The sequence below is a fragment of the Natator depressus genome, chromosome 3 (assembly GCF_965152275.1).
Source record: "Natator depressus isolate rNatDep1 chromosome 3, rNatDep2.hap1, whole genome shotgun sequence".
Classification (NCBI taxonomy): Eukaryota; Metazoa; Chordata; order Testudines; family Cheloniidae; genus Natator; species Natator depressus.
In genome coordinates, this window is record NC_134236.1 from 11,223,394 (window position 1) to 11,243,027 (window position 19,634).

At 50.1% G+C, this 19,634-nt stretch overlaps 1 long non-coding RNA gene across 2 annotated transcripts in view; it reads left to right on the forward strand.

Moving 5' to 3' along the window:
* The window catches only part of LOC141983738 (uncharacterized), a 66,255-nt gene extending 46,869 nt beyond the window's left edge, over window positions 1–19,386 (forward strand). For both annotated transcript variants that reach the window (XR_012638489.1, XR_012638488.1), the window contains exon 6: window positions 18,878–19,386. This is a non-coding gene — a long non-coding RNA (uncharacterized LOC141983738). The remainder of the gene's footprint in view (window positions 1–18,877) is intronic.
* The last annotated feature ends 248 nt before the right edge of the window (window positions 19,387–19,634 follow it).

Sequence of the window (19,634 nt, forward strand, 5' to 3'; positions counted from 1 at the left end):
AGCTAGCTATTATGATGTCTTGTTTTTTTTATTGTAAGCTCATTGGGACAGGGGCTGGCATTTCCTAAATGTCTTTGCAACACTCAGCACAGTGGGGCCCCAGCCTGGTTCACCTCTGTGTGCTCCCACCGTGCTTCATGGTAAATGTTTATTGATAATAATGTAATTAGTAAGTGGGGTGTTTGCAATGAAATCTGAATCTACAGCCCCTGGCTCAGTGGCAGTTTTTATTCCAAACTCACTGTGGGTTCTTTAAAATGTCTGCAATAGTGCACAATGGTTTCACGAGCGATGGGATCAGCTGACGGTTCCCAGTCTAAACCCTCTCAGATGGGCCCTTTTGCAACGTGCCTGTTTGTCTGTCTCCCGAGCTACGTCTAGCAGGCCTAACATGCCATCACCACAGTATGAGGGAAGTGATGTTGAAATATTGACAATTGCCTTATTAGATCATGAAGTGCTAGCTGGTGAGATGTTTGGGCCCAGCTCTTCACAGGTAGATAGGCAGCCAACTCCTATCTCACATCACGAGTGGTCTTACTGACTTTAATGGACCTAGTTATGGAGCAGCTTCATTGCAGCTAAGACCACAAGGAGCCAATGGGCTCCCCTAATCTGACCTCCTGAATAACACAGGTCAGAGAACTGCCCCAAAATAATTTCTAGAGCAGCACTTTTAGACAAACATCCTATCCTGATTTAAAAATTGCAGTGATGGAAAATCCATCACGCCCCTTGGTAAATTGTCCCAGTGGCTCATTACTCTCACCATTAAAAATTTCCACCTTATTTCCCATCTGAATTGTCTAGGGTCACATGAGTAAGGTATTACTCCTGGCAAGGCAGTGTGGTCCAGTGACTAGGAAGCAGGAGATCTGCATTCATAGAATATCAGGGTTGGAAGGGACCTCAGAAGGTCAGTTAGTCCAACCCCCTGCTCAAAGCAGGACCAATCCCCAATTTTTGCCCCAGATACCTAAATGGCCCCCTCAAGGATTGAGCTCACAGCCCTGGGTTTAGCAGGCCAGTGCTCAAACCACTGAGCTATCCCTCCCCCTTCTAGGGAATGCCACTGACCTCATGTGTGACCTTGGGCAAGTCATTTCACCTGCCCGTGCCCTTGTCTGTGCAGACTGGAAGCTCTTCGGAGCTGGGGGCCGATTCTTATGATGTGTTTGTTCTGTGCTTAAGAGAATGGGGCCTGAGCTCATTAGAGCCTTTAGCTGTTACTGTAATGCTGCTCAGAGTATGAATAAGGGTATCCCAATCATCTGCCTTTGCACAGGTATTTGCAGTTAGTTAAACTCAGAATCTGGTGTATTCTCAGTGCCCTGTGTAGTAAAAATGGAGATGAACATACCAGGAAATACCGCAGACAGGGCTTGCTCCAAAGCCACTGGGAATCTTTCCTTTGATTTCAGTAGACTTTGGATCAGGTCCAATAGGAGATAACAAAGGTTTTAAAGGACCACAACATTGTAGTCACCAAGAAAATTGAAAACGCACCAGTTTCGGCCAGGTGTCTCAGCAGCTTTTTGGATTCTAACTCCTAAACTCAATGCAAAACGTCAGGGATTGCAGACCCGCATGGACAGAAAGCAAAATGATGTGTCCGTGGCTTCCCCAGGGACGGAACCTGCTGGGGTTTGCCCGGCTGTGGGTCAGACAAGACGTTTCTTCTTTCCACCTGATGAGAGAAGATTTTTTTGCTTTACCCTTATTATGTATCTTCATGTGCATGGGTTATTCCAGGGGATGACAGTCTGGGTCTCCAGGGAACGGTGGCAAAGTTAAAATCCACCAGTAGCAAGCCCTGCATGTGGATACCCCCTCCTGGGAAGCAATTAGTGCAGCCTCTCTTTATGATGATGATGATGACTTTCTTGCTTTTGCCATGTGCATAATGCCCAGCTCCTACAGGCTCCTTTGAATTCACTGCATCATTGCCACAGGAAGGGTTCACCCCTTAACTGCGAAAGGGCACTGGAGCTCTTACGCCAGCAATTTCGGTGGTGATCTGTGAAAGACAGTGCAACTTCCGATGGACTCTGTCTTGTCTAGAGCAAGGTTCTCTGGCTCGAGCACTGTCTGCCTGGAGGAGTGGTTTATATACACCACTTCAGAGATACTGCTTAATGTTCATCTGATAGCCACGCCCATAGCAGGGACCCATAGTTTGGTTCAGTGTCTCTGGCCTCAATGCACATAAGCTCCCTGGAGTTTGTACCTGGAATCACCTTCCATGTAATCGCCATCAGTAGCCACGGGAACATGGTGCACGTCTCAGAGGGTGAATGGACCCATTGATGCACAGAAGGAAAGCAGATTGCCTGTTAGTGATGGCAGGCCATGCTACGGCTGTGCCTATGTGAGGGAAGGCCAGGTCCCCTGAGAAAGGGAAAGTATGCACTTGTTCTAGCTGGAAAGGGTAAAATTTCATGGGTAAATCAGCAGTTAGGAGTGAGGGCGAGAGGACCCCGCATCACTCACCCCGCATCACTCACCATCTCAGGCCTTGTCAACACCACAGTCAAAGTCATGCTGTAAACAGCCCAGTTCCAAGAGGCTCTGTTTACCTTACCACAGGGGAGAGGTATTTAGTGAGACTCCTGCTAGCCAGTCTGTGCTCTAGATTGTCCTGCCAGGTGCACTTCAAGCAAGGCCTGTGCACCTTACGTCATAGAATCATAGAATCTCAGGGTTGGAAGGGACCCCAGGAGGTCATCTAGTCCAACCCCCTGCTCAAAGCAGGACCAATCCCCAGTTTTTGCCCCAGATCCCAAATGGCCCCCTCAAGGATTGAACTCACAACCCTGGGTTTAGCAGGCCAATGCTCAAACCACTGAGCTATCCCTCCCCCCCTCTTGTTGGAGGGCTTAAGTGGTGCCTAGGACTTGTCCTGGCCCTAGACATTTAGCCACCCTAGGCAGCCCCTGTGGTGTCGTGGAGCTGTGCTGGTGCACTCTCCGCAGGTGGGAGGGTGCGGACAGGAGCTGGTGGACAGGTGGAGCTGGGCTAGTTATGGTGTGGCAGCTCCCGGCTGTAATTCTCCGATTGGGTAGCCATATACATGTTCCCTCTGCTCCAGAACTCATGCAAAAAATAACGGAGTGGCCGGGGTGGTGCAGGTGGTAGCTCGGGCTTGCTGCCTGCCTACAGCCCCAGCCAAGATCCTAGGTGTGAACATGGGCTGCTAGCCCATGCCGTGGCCCATGTCACCGCAGCCACCCTGCTATTTTTAGTATGCTCGCTTGAGAAGAGCTAGTGAGTGTAGGTCAGCCCAACCTGGACGTTACCCCTCCCACCTGCAGTGCAGACATACCCTTAAAGGGGTGGTCAGGCCAGAGTCATGCTGGGGCATGGGGTGGGGCAGCAGGCTGTGGTGCCCCGGGACAAGAACTCAGCATTCCAGGTGACCTTTGCCTAACACTGGCCCTGATCTACCATCTCAGGGTTTTTGGCCGCTGCCCATCGCCACAGAATCTGAGCGTCTTCCACATAGAGGCAGTAGAAAGGATTTAGGAGCCCACACCGCCTTGACCCTGTTTGTACTGCAGAAGCACCGAGAGGCCTCAGTCGGAGATTCACAGGGATTACGTTGGGCGAGGCGCTGTTCACGCATGTACAGCTGTAGTGAACAGCCTGGTGTTATAAGGTGTTTTTTTCAGAAGCAAACAATCCCTGTCTGCACTGATTCGATAAAACCATTCTAGAGCTCTGCCATCAGTGGCCACGATTCTGTTGCCACCAGCCTGGCTCCAACTCTAGTTTGGATGGGGACAGATGGTATCTCCCCTCTACATCCCTCCAAAACAGCCTCAGCTAAAACTAGTTTCTTTAAAATCCTTGTCTGCCTACCCCACCTCCACCCTTCTACCAATAGGATTTTTAGTTTTTCAGTGTTTTCGAGGCAGGAGGATCATTTTCATCTGGCCTTGTTGACAGTATTGCTTGTTACTTCGCCATGCTCATGGAATTAGCTTCCAGGTCCAGAAAGCTGTTACCGCTCTATGCATAGAGACCTAGGGAGTCATCCGGTCTGTCTCCCAGTCAATGCCAGCTGGTTCCCTCTTGTACATTTACAAGGTTAGCGTTCAGTAGCCCAACTGATGGGGGTTCCCCTGGGAAACTATTCTACAACATCATCCGTTTCCTTGACACAAATTTTCCCCTAGGATCCCAGTCAGTTTCCTCACATTCCTATCCCCACAACAAACCCACTCAAAGCATTCCCATCCTGGGTCTTTACTCCCTGTGAAGCTTTATAGGTTTAATGGGCTGGCTACTGAGCTTACGCGGCTCTAAATCAGGAGTAATGCTCCTGCTGTCAATGGCACTAAATGGGCAAACAGAAGAGCAGAATAGGGCCAGCAGGTTGGTTGTCTCTTAGCCACTCTCAGGTCTACTTTGCTCTTCGAATCTTTCCTCATCAGTTACCCGCTGTTGTCAGTTGTTGGCTGCGTGTACGTGCCACAGGTACAGTGAAACGTGTAGGCCTGTGACAACGGACTCGGCTCAGTGAGCAGCCGGACCCTCTGCTCCCCCACCCTGGCCAGACAAAGACACCCGCTCTGTGACCCCCCCTCTTTTATACACTGATACAAGAAGTTACGTGTCGCCCTTTACCTTGTACCTGTTGGTCCAATCAAACCATCTCTACCCAATCATCCTGCTCTTATCCTTAGGAGAGATCAGTGTGGCCTTGAATCATCTTCGGGGAGTGTGTTTGCACCATAACCTTGTATCGGGGTGTTGTGGTGCTACCCTTCTGGAATGTGTTTCTGTGAATATTTGGTGCCTAGGAGTGTTTGTGTTTTTGCAACATCAGCCCTGGTCTTGCCAAGTTCATGTATTGAACCGTGAACCTGCAAGCAGGCATCTGGTTTGTAACATATATAATATATAACTTTTGCTCAGAGCTTGACTCTTGCTAACTTTGCTTTATAGCCACAGCGCCTGACTTTAGTTCAGGCCTTAGGCCTTACAGCAAGCCCCTTATACCAGGCCTCATGTCTCAGGTTCTCTCTTTCGACTACATCCCCGTCCAGGCCCTTCATCGTTTTCACATAGCTGGCTGGAGAGACGGCATCCAGAAGTAAACATACTCTTCCAGGGATGGCTGTATGCAGAGCCATCCCTTGGGTAGGGCGAATCGGGGCAACCACTCTGAGACCTGAACTTTGGGGGCCCCCGTGGGCTGGTGTGATTGGCCGGTGCGGTCGGTGCCAGAAGAGACAAATCCGTCACTTCTGCCCCCCCCCCCCCCCCAGGCCCCAGGCTTGGATTGGCTGGCGTGGTCAGTCCCAGAAGAGACGAATCCGTCACGTCCACTCCCCCCCCGACCCCAGCTCCAGGCCCCATGCTACCAGCACTGCTCCTTGCACATGCTGGTGGATGACCTGTGGTTAGCTGGTAGGGAGCAGCAGGATGTAGGGCTCGTAGGAAGGGTGAGCAAAAAGAACATGCAGCACTTGCTGGGTTAGTCGGGATAGGAAATCTTCACCAGGATCAACAGATGAGAAGAGAGACAGGAGAAGGAAGAGGGAGACCAGGGATGGAGAAGATGCAGCCTTGTGGTTGTGGTTTATTGGTTCATTTCTAGTATCTGCTCTGCCCTCCCCTCCTCCGAACAGTACGCCTGATGGCTTGTCCCCAGATGCTGCCAGCTGTGGCTCAAAGATGTTGCCAGAGATCCCCAGTCCTCTGTCTCTGCTCAAGAGATGTCACGGGAAGGTGAAGCTGATGAGATTAGAGCAGGAACCTTTCCACGGTTAGTTGGCAGTCACAAGAGACGTCCGGTTAGTTGGCAGTCACAAGAGACGTCCGGTGTAATTAAGTCAGTGTGGGTCAGTGTAGGCAGCTGCTATGGAAGATAATAAAGATCCTATGCCTGCCTGGGCACATCTTTTCCACAAAAGAAACAATGGGGCATGAGGAAGATGTTATGGAACAAGGGGTGTCCTCCTCCAGGTGGTATTTTGGGATGTCCCTGCCATTCAGTACAATCTGATCTGTTCATAAAGCAATGTAAGTTGGTCCTCAGCCATGTATGGCTGAGCTCGATGCATAAACAGTAGTCTCTGGCAGGGGCAGATTCAGCAGTAACTGGGGGCGGGGGGCGGGGCAGTGGGAGTGCTGTCTTTAGCAGGGAAACCTCAGTCCCTCTCACTTTAGTCTGGCGGTGGGATTTGAACCAGGGTCTCCCAGGAGCCACTTCCAGCACTTCACTGGATTTGGGGTTCTACGGACTCCCAGGGTTTGAAACATGAGGATTAGCAAACCAAGCCATCCCCTCCAGCTTACCCCCTTCCCAGAGCACAGGGGGAGCTGTCACATTACTAATCCCTGCCTTTTCAAAATTAAACAAAAGGGATTTTTTAACCTGACAAGCTCTTCGTTCATGTGCATATTTCTCCTGCAAGCGTAACAGACCCAGCTCTGCCCTTCTGACCGCAGCAAGCCCCCCTCACCCTGCACTAAAATCACTAGGAATTTTCAGCTCCAGAAGCATGTAAGTAATTTAGGAGCATGACTTCTACTTGCTTCCACTAAGACTTGTGCTCCCCTCTCAGATCCCTGAGGTCTGCTGTCCATTTCCCTGGTGAAAATCCAGCGTGACTCTGCTGGAGTGACTCCAGTTGTGTGGCAGTGCAATTGAGAGCAGGGTTTGGCCCCCAGTATGTAAAATGAAGCAGGGAGCTGCCAAGTCGGTGGCTCTTGCAAGAGAAGCAAAGACGCTTGGCCTCCATTTACGGCGGGTGAACAACGGGGGAAATGATTGTCAAATGGTTCGGCTGAAGATGGACGATCTTGGTAAGTTTCAAGGCTGTTCTAATACAAGGGTAGTCTTATTGATAAAGCGTTAAGCAAGATCTCACAGTGTCATGGCTAATTTAGGCCCACGCCCATGTGTGTGCTCTAAACCTGATCCCCACATCCTAGTTTATTCTCCCATTGCATATTCTCTAAGGCCCAGGTCCCCAGAGGTATCCAGGTGCCTAACACCCATTGAAATCTATGGGAATTAGGCACCTAAATACCCTGGATCTTATGGGCCTACATGACTTGCCCAGGAGCACACAAGAAGGCTGTGAGACACCAGAGAATTGAACACAGGTCTCCCGTTGCCCAGGCGAACACCTTAACCACCAGCCTGTCCGGCACAGCTAAAGAGGCAACAAAGCTATAGCCTTGTTGGCTCTTGTGGCTCAGATGCGCGTGGGTCTGGCCGGTGGAGCAACCTAGTCAGTGATCCACCTACAGCTGGCCTGCTCCCCGCCCTTGTGTGCAGGGTGTTGGAGAGACCCTGTACAGCAGAGCTCCCCTGGGTACTTGGAGCAGAAACCCCAGCTCCTACCCATCCCTCCCTTTTCTGCAGCTGTATTGCACCGCTTCAGCCGGGCCAGACCCTGCAGCCAGTGGGCAGGAATTGGTCCTTTGCGTTTTAAACAGGGATTTAAAAAAAAACCCCACAACCAAAATCAATTGGGCACTGCGATCATCTATCTGATCTCTACAACACAGGCCAGAGAACTTCCCAGAAATCATTCCTGTATGAATAGGAACATATGCAAATCAGCCTCTCCGTACAATGCACCCTTGACCATTAAGGGAATTAGCAAACAAACTTAGTGGACCACTCATAATTATTTCTGAGGACTCATGGAAAACTAGGGTGATTCCAATGATGGGAGGAAAAAATAAGTGTAATAACAATGTGTGACAAAGGAAAGAGAAGGGATCCTGGCACTTACATCTATCCAGGGCTCAACTGTGCCATTACGCACTCTGAATTTGACCTGTAGAGAGATTCTATGGTTTTGCTTATGGCCGGGCCTACTTGGCTCAGGTACCTCAGTGCCCGATGAACACTGACTGCTCACCTGTGCTACGTACTGTGAAAACATGATCCTTGTGTGTGACAGCAGTGTGGCCCCATCGCCTCTCCGCCTCCCTCTGAGAATTATCGCTCCTGGCTATAGCACTTGTAAGTAGAGCCCTGTGTTTGTTTGCAAAGGTGAAATAAAATGAAAAACCCACTCGCCGCCATGGATCCTGTGGCTCCTGTCCCTCAGGGCTGGGCCCAGCTCCCTGCCCTGGGCATTGCAACCTGTACACAGGGTCACAGCGCTGCTCGGGTTTGGCCGCCCCCACCCCCTCCATCCTGACTCAGGGGCACCGCAGGGCCAAATTTGACTGAACAGCGTCCACACACTCAAATTCATGAGGGGGGGCAGCCAGGCCAAACCTGAGCTCCGCTGTGGCCCCATGTGCCAGGTTGCAATATCCAGAGCAGGGAGTTGGACCCAGTCCCGTGGAACAGAAGCCATGGCTGCAACCCGCCCAGGGCCTTCCAACCCCCACACCCTCAGGGCAAGACCCAACCCCCTCCAGGGGGCAGGACCCAACTCCCCCAGGGCCTCCCTTCTCCCCCTTGGGGACAAGACCTGATCTCTCTCCCAGCCGGGCCTGCCGCCCCCCCCCCAATCCCCCAATTCCAGGGGAAGGACGCGACCTTGCTTCCCTCCCCACCCCCGCCCAAGGCTTTCTGGGTAAAATGGATAAAAATCACACAAAATTCCTGAAAAATAAAACAAAAATGTATACAAGATAAAGACTGTCACCAGGCTCTACTTATAAGCTCGCCTCACTGGAGTAGCTAAGTACCTCACAGCCTTGCACGGATTTATCGTCAGAATCCTTCATATTTTATCATTATACAGATGTGGAAGTGAGACACAGCAAGCCCAAGCTCAAGGTCATACAGGAATTCTGTGACAGGGCAGGGACTCGTACCCGGGGGGGGGGGGGGGTCAGGTCTCAAATGACGGCCCCAGCCATGGGACCATCCTTCCTCTCAGCTCGCCGGGGTGCCCCTTTGCAGGAGTATACGGCCTTGTCAGAGGCGCTTAATGGCAGATGCCGTGAGCTCACTGCCATTGGTGTCACTGCTGGGGAAAGCTGCAGCATTGTACTTTTTGGGACTGACACTGAAGGAGATATCATCTCCAGGGGCCTGGTATACAGTGTGCCCTGGAGAGCTGGGTAGTGTGGGGATACACCTGGGTAGCAAGGCAGCTGTGTTATCCCATTACCTCCACCGCCCTAACCTCAGGGTAGCTAGAGGGCTTTACAACATCTGCCATCAAGCCATTTTGTGTACAGCCAGCCCTGTGATACTCAGACCTCAGTGGTCCAGGAGCCAAATTAGCAACCAACGTTCCCTAAAAGAGTGGTTAGTAATTAAATCACAGGGTTTCAACGTCGTGTGCAGCAAAGAGCCACAGGAGACGCACTAAAGAGCCACTTGCAGCTCCCAAGCCTCAGTCTGAACGTCACTGATCCAGTGACTATTTAACTCAGGAAAAGTTAAAGAAGTTGTGCAATGTGCAGAACCAGCTCTGACCATAAGAACGACCACACTGGGTCAGACTAATGGTCCATCTAGCCCAGTATCTTGTCTCCCAATAGTGGCCAATGCCAGGTGCTTCAGAGGGAATGACCAGAACAGGTAATCATCCAGTGATCCAGCCCGTCACCCATTCCCAGCTTCTGCAGAATCCCATCGGCTAACTCTGAGGTCCTGTAATAACAACAGGACCCTCCCTTCCTGCAAGGCAGCTGAGATTGTAAAGGACCAGAGCTGCACAGAGCACTGTGTGAGAAAGGAACCACCAGGCAAGTGTGATTCCCGTGTGAGACTGGTTTGTGCTGGGCACACATCTGGAGAAGACCCCAAGAGTTAGAAAGCAGTTTTGTTTTATTTCAGTGGTTTGCAATCTCATTTTCCATCACATGCTTCATCACCTTTCACTTAACCCTTTACTACGTAGTCTTTTTTTAAAAAAACCCAAACAATGTTCAAAGACAATTTGTCCTGCTTGCAAAGAAAACCACCCAACTATGTACAGCCAGACACATTTTACACAACTGTGGAAATGCCATATTGTTCATAATTCCTCAGCGTCAACTCCGCACTGAAAGCGAGCAGCTATAATCCCCCCTGGGGTGCTGACATGCGTTATCTTCCCAGCCAGCAAGAATGTGAGGGCTTTTTATCTGCCATTAGCATGCATCCCTGTGGCAAAAGGAGGGCAGTGGCAAGATTTAACATGCAAGTGATTCATATCAGCCAAAGGGAAATGTAAACTTTTGTAGCATAGCAAGGGTGAGAAACATAATCACAATGTATCCTTTTTCCATTCACAAAAACTCAGGGCTCTTGAGGGAGAGAAGACCGGAGTGGGAATCAGTGAAAAAGATCTGGTTCAACAACATAAGTTTCTGGGTCCAATCCTGGAACACTTCCTCATGGAAATAGCCCCACTGAAGTTGACAGGGTTGTTTGTGTGAGTTGGACATAACAGGATTGGGCTCTTACCTGGGTGGATGTGCACGCTTTAGGCATTACGATGATATACAAACGGTGCAGAATTCAAATATCTGTGCGGGTTTTCTCTTTCATAGGGACAAAGTTGACATCAATGTAAATACAAGTTAAAAATAATTTTGTCATCCCATGTCCCCCTGCCAATTTTTGTGGTTTTACAGTTACATTTTAAAAAATACACCTCTAATAGGAAGTTCTCCCAGCTGTCTGTAATGTAGGATGTTCTCCTGGCTGGCTATGTGATGTCTGCTTTTGTCTACCTAGTTACAAGGGGTTAATTCACAATCATAAAGTTGGTGTGTCATAGTACACCACAGTAGTAAGAAAAATGACCGATGAGATGTGCTGTTTGTCTCGACCCAGAAAGCAAGCTTGCTGGCTCCAGCTGTGCAAGGCACTTAAACACATGCCTAACTTTAACCATGTGAGTAGTTAATGGGACTAGTCATGTGCTTAAAGTTAAGCACATGCTTAAGTGCCTTGCTGGATCAGGATCATTGGCAGCAGGCTGAAGGATCTGGGAAGGGGAAGTAGGAGTTCTGGAAGGAATAGCTAGACATTGCTCATGCCTGTCTGTGCTTCTTTAACCTGCTTGTAGAAGTGAGAGCGTACAGGCTAAGCCTTCTCTATTTGTCTTAAGTTCTCTTGCTCAGTCTGAGACTTGAAACTCTGGGCCCGAGCCAGCAGACGTGCTTGTGAATGACTGATGTGATAGTCCCACTTACTACAAAGAGATGACCTCGGTGAATAAAGTTACTGCGGTGTTCTTCAGTTCTCAGCAGAAATGGGGACGGTGCAGTGTTGGACCCTGGAAGATCCATGCATTGGATTTCATGACCTTTGCAGTCACAACATCGTTCCAACATTCCGGTGTTTTCTGCTGGTGACATGTAACCTCAAACTTGACTTCATACCATGTGGCAGTTAATCAATATTCATGTAGGGTGCAAGTCACATCTGTGCAGAGTCCCAGCATGACGTATATGCACCACTTCATTCATACTTAGGCCCTCTAAATAGGGCTTAAGTGGGACTTCTGTCATGCATAGACCCTTGCACAGGAGTGTAATTTACCCCATAGACCAAGGCCCATATTCACTTGAGATGTAAGAACTTAGACCATCTGGTGTAATACTGGGTTCTTATAAAATGCAAGTCTGTTTTTGGGACAGGGGAGGGTTGGGTTATCTGATTTTTCGACATTTTTAAGCCCAGATTCAGTAAAGCACTTATGCACAGGGTCAGCTTTAAGCATGTGCTGAAGTCAATTATTTGTATCTGATTTAGAAAATAATCTTGAACATGATGCTTTGAGGCCTTATTTTAATGTGGTTTGTAGATAGCTGCAGAAAATTGCCTACACACATTTTATCCATTTTGTGTAAGGCATTTTCACACTTTACCTATTTTTCTTTTTTCTGTGAATTTTGGTAAAATGGCTTTGTGTATCCCAAAGACGTGTAAAAATTTATATTTTCAAATCATGCTGAGGCAATGTGACCTCCTCTTGGAAATGGTTCTGTTTCTATTTCAAAATGGCCCCACCGCCAAGAAAAGAAGTGTGAAATTTAGCTATATTTTGTTAGGGGAAATCAACCTAGTTCGCATATGTGACTCCATTTTGGGTTTCCTCTCGGCCATTAACTAGAAGCGAGCACATCACGTACCAAGGGAGGATCCTTCAGGGTGGACAGCTGGACAGTTTCAAGGTAAGGGAAACAAAGGAGACAGGAACCAGCCGACATGCCTGAAATAGTTGCAAAAAGAAAAGGAGGACTTGTGGCACCTTAGAGACTAACCAATTTATTTGAGCATAAGCTTTCGTGAGCTACAGCTCACTTCATCGGATGCATAAAAATGGAAAATAAATTGGTTAGTCTCTAAGGTGCCACAAGTCCTCCTTTTCTTTTTGCGAATACAGACTCACATGGCTGCTACTCTGAAACCTGAAATAGCTGCTAATTCAGCGTTTTTGCAGGGGGAAGGTGGCTGTAGGGGATTGGTACTAGATAAGGAGAAGGCCTGTTTATTGGTTTAGGCCCCCCGAGGCACACAGGCAGGATGTTTTGCCAACAGTATATAATCTTTGTGTAACCTGTAATCGGGGTCCCGTTCTGCTTAACAGAGCGGCACCACACTCGAGCGTAATGTAACCCTTCTGCCCGTCAGAGTTGGCAGCAACAAGGGCCGGGTTCAGTATCTAGGGTATCCATTCCAATAACACAATGCACAACTGGCTCGAGCCCCCACCCAGTGACCTGGGACAAATATATACCACCCCCGCTGGGCGCCTCCAAGAGGCACTACTTCCCCTCTCGCAAGCACAGAGTCTGAGTGTAGCAAAAAAGCCTTTTAAGAACAGAGAGAAACAATGTGGCATTATGTTGGGGAAACACCACCAACAGGATTCATAATACAATTCATGAGCAAAAAACCCACCCCAAGCAAATTGGGGCATGCCCTTTCCCTTCGGTTCTTGAGTCCAGCAACCCAAAATCACCCAAAGTCCCAAAAGTCCAACAACCCAAAAGTCTCTGTCCCTGGTCAGGGCAGCCCCAGAGTTCAAAAGTTTATCTGCAGAGTTTTACCTCCCAACCTGGGTGGAGATGGGGGGGGGGGTTAAGGGGCACCTTACGTGGTCCAAAGCTGATTGCCCCACCTCCCCATGAGCTGCTCCAGGCATCCGACAAACTGCTCTGCTCTACCAGCCGCTCTGCTTGCCGTCCCACAAACTGCTCTACCATATATCTTCAGGCTCCCCCACTACTTAACACAACACTCAGTGATTTCAGCTTTTAGTAAGTTTAGCTCTTTTGTGATTTCAGCTTGTAGTAGGCGAGCCTCAGTGCTGGTGCACCATTAGCCCAAAGTGAATTCAGCTCAGCAGTCTGTAACTAGACTCCTAATGGAATCAAAATTAGCTCTAGTATTCTACAATGAAGAAAGAAAGAAGTACAATTAGTCTGTAAGGTCAAGGCCCATTTCACCAAGTATTAATACCTGTCCTCAGCTGCTCTCCATTCACTGGGTTTTGGAACCCATGACCCTTGCCTAGCGAGTGCTGCTTAGTTGATAGTGAGTCCCTCCATCATAACAAAAGGCCAAGTACAGTTCCACTGTCCTTGATTCACATAATCAGGATAATAACAGTTTATTCCTGCCCGGATAACAGAGAAACTGGGGCTCCTACAGCAGCCAAAGTGACCATCTAGGCAGGGTGGGTGTGCCTATGCAAATGAGATCAGCCCCTGAAGTTCTTTTCCACAACCCACCATGACTCGCCACCAGATGTCAGGGCAGAGCTCATCCTGACTCTGCTTACATCAATAAACCTACAAACTTTGAGATACTCTGCAATCTGTCTTTATTTGGTTGCCTCAGCCTAGAAACAAACTGTACGTGTCCTAACTGGAATAATTCGTAACAGTTTTGGCGACCCAGATGGGACTCTAGGCTCGCCCTTGTAAGTGAAGCCACACTCCTTCCCTCGGACAACTCCAGCCGGCACCGGGTGAGTTCACCTTTGAGAACTCGGAGGAACGGGAGTGTGGGCTGTCGCTTAGGCGATAAGGTGGCACATTAGGCGTTCTTTTGGTAGCCCTAGAATGGGCTCTGGACAGAGTGTGAGCAGGGAACCCCTTTGGCTGAGATTCTCAAGAATTGGAAAAATATTTCTGGCACCCATGAGTTAGGTAAAAGGAGAGCTGTAATTTTGTGTAAAGTCGAATGGCCAGCGCTGACTATTCAGACGCCCTTTGGATGGCCACCCGACGGAACTTTTGGGCAGGATGAATTAACCTGCCTGAGACAACAGCTGGAGGAGAAGCATCCAGCTGAAATGGATTATTGGTATGTATGGGATAATTGGGCATATGCCCGAGATAAGGGGCACCCCTCAACTTCGGGCTCTGGTACCAGATCTAAGGTTTGCATGCCGCTTGCGGGTTCCGCTCCGCCCTATGCTGCTTTCCCTCCTCCATCTCTTCCCCCTACTCCTCCTCCTGTTGCCCCTCTATACCCGTCTCTAACCCTACCCCCTGTTGCGCTTCAAGCGCCCCTGATACAACAGCCCGTTGCGACGGGCACTGACCGTGTCACTATGATCACGGTCCACCACCCTGTTGGCCCTGGGGACCTGGTAACCTGGCAGTCACAGATGCCGAGGTTGCGCAACAATCCGGAAAGAGTCCTACAGACTATCCGTTCAGTCTTTACGGCATTTAACCCTAACTGGGCAGACGTCCAGGCTATTTTGCAAACCCTATTTACCCCTGACGAGAGGTATTCTATTCTAGACGCTAATCGGCGTTGGGCAGGGGACGCTGAGAATCGCACCCATTGGCCCGAAGCCAATCCAGGTTGGAATCCTAATGACCTCGATGGCCGGGCCCGCCTCTCAGCTGCCCGGGAAGGGCTCCTGGAGAGCATCCGTAGGGCGGGTAGTGAGACGGCAAATTGGTCAAAAATTAGAGTGCTAGCAAGACCTAAATGAGCATCCGTCTGCATTTTTGGCCCGCTTGTTTAAGCAGGTTAGAATGTATGGGGGAGGGGTGGAGCCAGAAGCCGAGGTTAGCTGCACGATGATGGTCTCTTACTTTGTCGATCAAGCGGCGCCGGACATAGAGAAGTATTTAACTAAACATGTTCCCGATTGGCCAGGGAAACTCCTAAGCGAAGTAGTTCGCCTGGCCACTTTTGTGTTTAATGGTAGGGACGAGGAGAAAGCTAAGGAAAAACGTTAGCAAAAGAAGGAGGAAATAAGTATGTTGGCAGCCGCACTGCAGGTTCCCTTGGGGACTCAACAATGGCAGGGACACAGGAATACAAGAGGGAGGGGACGCGGACGTGGGACAGGATGGGGAGGAGGCTGGGGTGGGACAAGGAATGGGAACTGTAATTATTGTAAGCAACCAGGGCACTGGAAGAGGGAATGCCCCCTGCTTCCACAAGGGGCTCCTTGGCAGGATCAGCCGGAGACTGGTTTTTCCTTTCCCCCTAACGCTCCCCAGGACTTTGCTAATCCCCAGTGACTAGAGGCAGAGATTTTGGGAGCCGTAGGAGAGCTGGAATGGGATCTTGGATTGCAGTCACAAATTTACTTGAAAATTGGGGAACGGTTTGTGCCCTTTTTGGTGGATACCGGAGCCACCCTTTCCACTTTAACTTTTGTTCTGGGCTCTCTTTCTAATACCAAGGTCTGGGTGCAGGGTATTGAGGGCAACCCGTGCCCGGCTCCCCTATCCTGCCCCGTCCCTGTGGAGCTGGGTTCTTTAAAGTTGTCACATAGATTTGTTGTCATTCCAGAAGGCCCCGCTAACCTTCTTGGGCGGGACGTGCTTAGCAAGCTGGGAGCCCACATATATTGTGCCCACGATATATTGTGCATGTCCGTCCCGGACTCGGCAGTTGCTTCTCTTATGGTCTCGGTTACCCCGATTCCCGATCTCCCCACAGAATTGTCCAGCATTCCACCCAATTTGTGGAGCGTGAGTTCCACCGACGTGGGCCTCCTTAAATCAGCCGCTCCAGTAGTCTGCAGGTGAGGGATGGGCCGCCTCCCTCCGTAAAACAATATCCCTTGCCGAAGGAGGCGGAGGAAGGTATTTCCCTTCTTATCTCTAGCTACTTAACTCAGGAGGTCTTGGTTCTATGAAGTTCTCCTTATAATACTCCTGTCCTTCCTGTGAAAAAGCCAAAACCGGGCCCGGATGGGCGCCCAGTTTATCGGTTCGTTCAAGATCTGTGTGCAATAAATAGTTATGTTATAACCCCCGACCCAGTGGTCCCTGATCTGAGTACTATCCTGACACTGATTCCCCAGTCGGCTACTTGTTTCACAGTTGTAGACTTGTGTGCTGCATTTTTCAGTATTCCTTTGCACCCCGACTCCCAATATCTGTTTGCGTTCACTTGGGGGGGGGGGGTCAGCAGCTAACTTGGATGCGCCTCCCCCAAGGGTTCTCAGGCTCCCCCACTATTTTTTCCCGAATTCTAGTCGATGATTTGAAAGACATTATTTTGCCTAGCATCTCTGTTCTAGTCCAATATGGGGATGATTTGTTGATTGCTAGCTCTGATTATAATGCATGTTTAGCTGATTCTGTTACTCTGCTTACTGCATTAGCTAATAAGGGCCACCGTGCATCTCCATCCAAGCTGAAGGTGTGCCGAACCCAGGTGATCTATTTAGGTTTTGTGATTCGGCCTGGAGAGCGTTTACTCTCCCCTGATAGGGTGCAGGCAGTCCAGGATTACCCGCACCCGACTACAAAAAAGCAGTTGCGGGCTTTCCTGGGGGCTGCGGGGTTCTGCCGACGCTGGATAGTGGCCTTCGGGGAATTGGTGAAACCGTTAGTCCAGGCCACCACGACTTCTAACCCCGATCCTGTTCTCTGGACCCCGGAGATGGAAGCCGCTTTTGCGTCCACAAAGAAAGCCCTGATCTCTGCACCCGCCTTGGGACTCCCGGATTACGGTAAACCATTTTTTCTCTTCAGTCCCGCGCAGCGGGGCGTGGCCAGTGGTGTCCTATTGCAGTACCTGGGGATCGCCCGCGCCCCATAGCTTACTATTCCGTACAATTAGACCCTGTCATTCGGGGATCGGTCTCCTGAGTGCGGTCCATTGCCACTGCGGCCCTTATGGTGGAACGGTCACGCCCTATTGTTCTGGGGCACTCTTTGACTGTCTGGGTCCCCCACGAGGTTGAGGTTCTCTTAAAACAGCATACAATGCAGGCGCTCTCTCTGCAGCGGGCACACAAATACGAGCTGATTCTGCTGGCCGCTGACAACATCACCCTTTGGCGCTGCAACGTCCTCAACCCCGCTACACTGACACCCCTTCCGGAGGATGGCACGCCTCATCATGTATGTATGGACGTCGTCGTTGAGAGCGGTAAGCCTCACCCGGATTTACGCGACCTCCCTCTGAAAAACCCGGACCTGTCCCTTTTTACCGATGGATCTTCCTTCTATTTGGAGGGCCAGCGGGTATCCGGCTATTCCATCACTACTCAGACAACCGATGTAGAAGCAGCCCCCCTTCCACCTTCCTTTAGTGCTCAGGGCGCGGAATTGCACGCTCTTACTAGGGCTTGCTTGTTGTCTGTTGGGAAATCTGTTACCATTTATACAGACTCTAGATATGCCTTCGGGGTTTGCCATGCTACAGGCTAGCTCTGGAAACAGTGAGGGTTTCTAACCTCCTCAGGCACTAAGATTGCAAATGGCTCTTTAATCTCTGCACTTTTGGGCGCCATTCAAGGTCCTCTCGAACTGGCTGTTGTCCACTGTTATGCTCACCAGCAGTCTGAGAATCCTGTCTCTCAAGGTAATGCTTTGGCTGATGCAGCCGCAAAGACTGCTGCCCTTCAGCCCCTCCCGGTGTCAGCAACTCTTCTTTTGGATGCGTCCTTCCCGCCGATGGACTGGACGCACTTGTATGCTGATGTGCCGCCTGACAAGCTCCAGGACTGGAAATGTTGGGAAGGCTCTGAAAGCATCGATAAGGTTTGGCGAATCGGGAACAAACCTATTCTCCCCCATCGCTATCTGCTCTTGGCCGCCCACTATTTTCATTCTTTGGGACATGCCGGCATTCAGGCCACTGCAGGTGCTATTCTTAAATGTTGGGCAGCGCCTCATGTCTATCTGGCGGTGAAACGAGTTCTTGGCTCCTGCTCTACTTACCTGGCCTTCTCTGCTCAGTCTCGGCTCAATGCCAACACTACGGGGGGAGACCTTGGGCTAACTTCCCATTTCAGCGATTACAGATGGACTATGCAGAAATGCCTAAAAGCTCGGGGTTTCACCACCTCCTTGTAATAGTGGATCAGCTTTCCAGATGGCCCGAAGCAGTACCAACCAGAAAAGCAGATGCCAGATCTGTGGTAAAATTTCTACTGAAAGAAATTGTGCCCAGATTTGGAGTCCCTGAAGTCATCGACTCAGACCGAGGATCACACTTCACTGCAAAGATTTTAGAGGAGCTGTACCAGTGCCTGGGGATTGTGCGACAACTCCACACCCCTTACCACCCCCAGTCAGCAGGGCAGGTGGAGCGCATGAATCGAACCCTGACGATGATGGTAGCAAAGTTTTGCAAAGAGACTGGACTGAAGTGGCCAGAGGTTTTGCCCATAGTCCTGTGGCACATAAGGCAGGCCGCACGCATGCCCCTGGGCTTGTCCCCATTCGAGGTATTGTTTGGGAGGCCGGCTTTGGTTCCGGGAACCTATGTTCCCGCTCACACTAGCCTCTTGGATGGAGATGAGACCTTGGCTAGGTATGAAGCCAGATTACAAATAGAGCTCAATAACAACCAGTCTACGGGTCAATTGTTTCAAACCACGCCATTGGGGTTACAGTTTCATCCCTTCAAACCAGGGGATTGGGTGGTGGTAAAAAATTCCCCCGTACAGACCCCTTGGAACTCTGATGGGAGGGGCGTACCAGGTTCTGTTATGTACTTATTCTGCTTTAAAAGTTGCAGGTAGAAGTTCCTGGATCCATCACAGCTACGCTAAGTTGACGCAGGGACCCCCGCCTGGGCCCGACGAGCTGTCTGACGAGCTGCCCCACGAATGAACACCACTGGCAGTCCCTGGGCTGAACTCCCCAACTATTGGTATCTCGAGACTCCATCAGGACTTCTTGTTTTCTTGTTACTTGGACTTACATTTGTTGTCCTGTTTTGTGCGTGTTACACGGGAGGATGCAAATACTGGTATGGGTGGCCTGTGGAATCCCCTCTCTATTCCCGAGTTTGGTACACGGATGGGAAGGCAACAGCTTCCTGGATTTAACCCCTGCTATAGCACAGGGGTTTAACTGAATGCGGTGTTGGGTCTGTATTCATACCCCCACGTACGTAGGTCAGGGAATCCCGTTGGTAGGGGTGCCTATCCCTCTCAACCAAACCCTCCTGGCCGGATTATGGACAGACGCTCCATTTAACTGGAATGTTAAAATCCAAACTTGGTCTATTGATATGGTGGCCCAGGGTAGTTATGCTTTATGTGTGTCACGACGTAAGAATTTCGAAAATACAGTTTTTGTGGGTAACTTTGTAGGGTGCAATGATACCACCCGCATTAGCTCTGGTGCGGCAAGTCCCCCCAAGTATTCCAGGGTGCCGTGACCGGTCCCTGAGGGATCAGGCTGGTTCTGGTTGTGCAACCACACGGCTTATAAGATCCTCCCGGCAGGTTGGTGTGGTACATGCACCTTAGGAGCCATAGTAC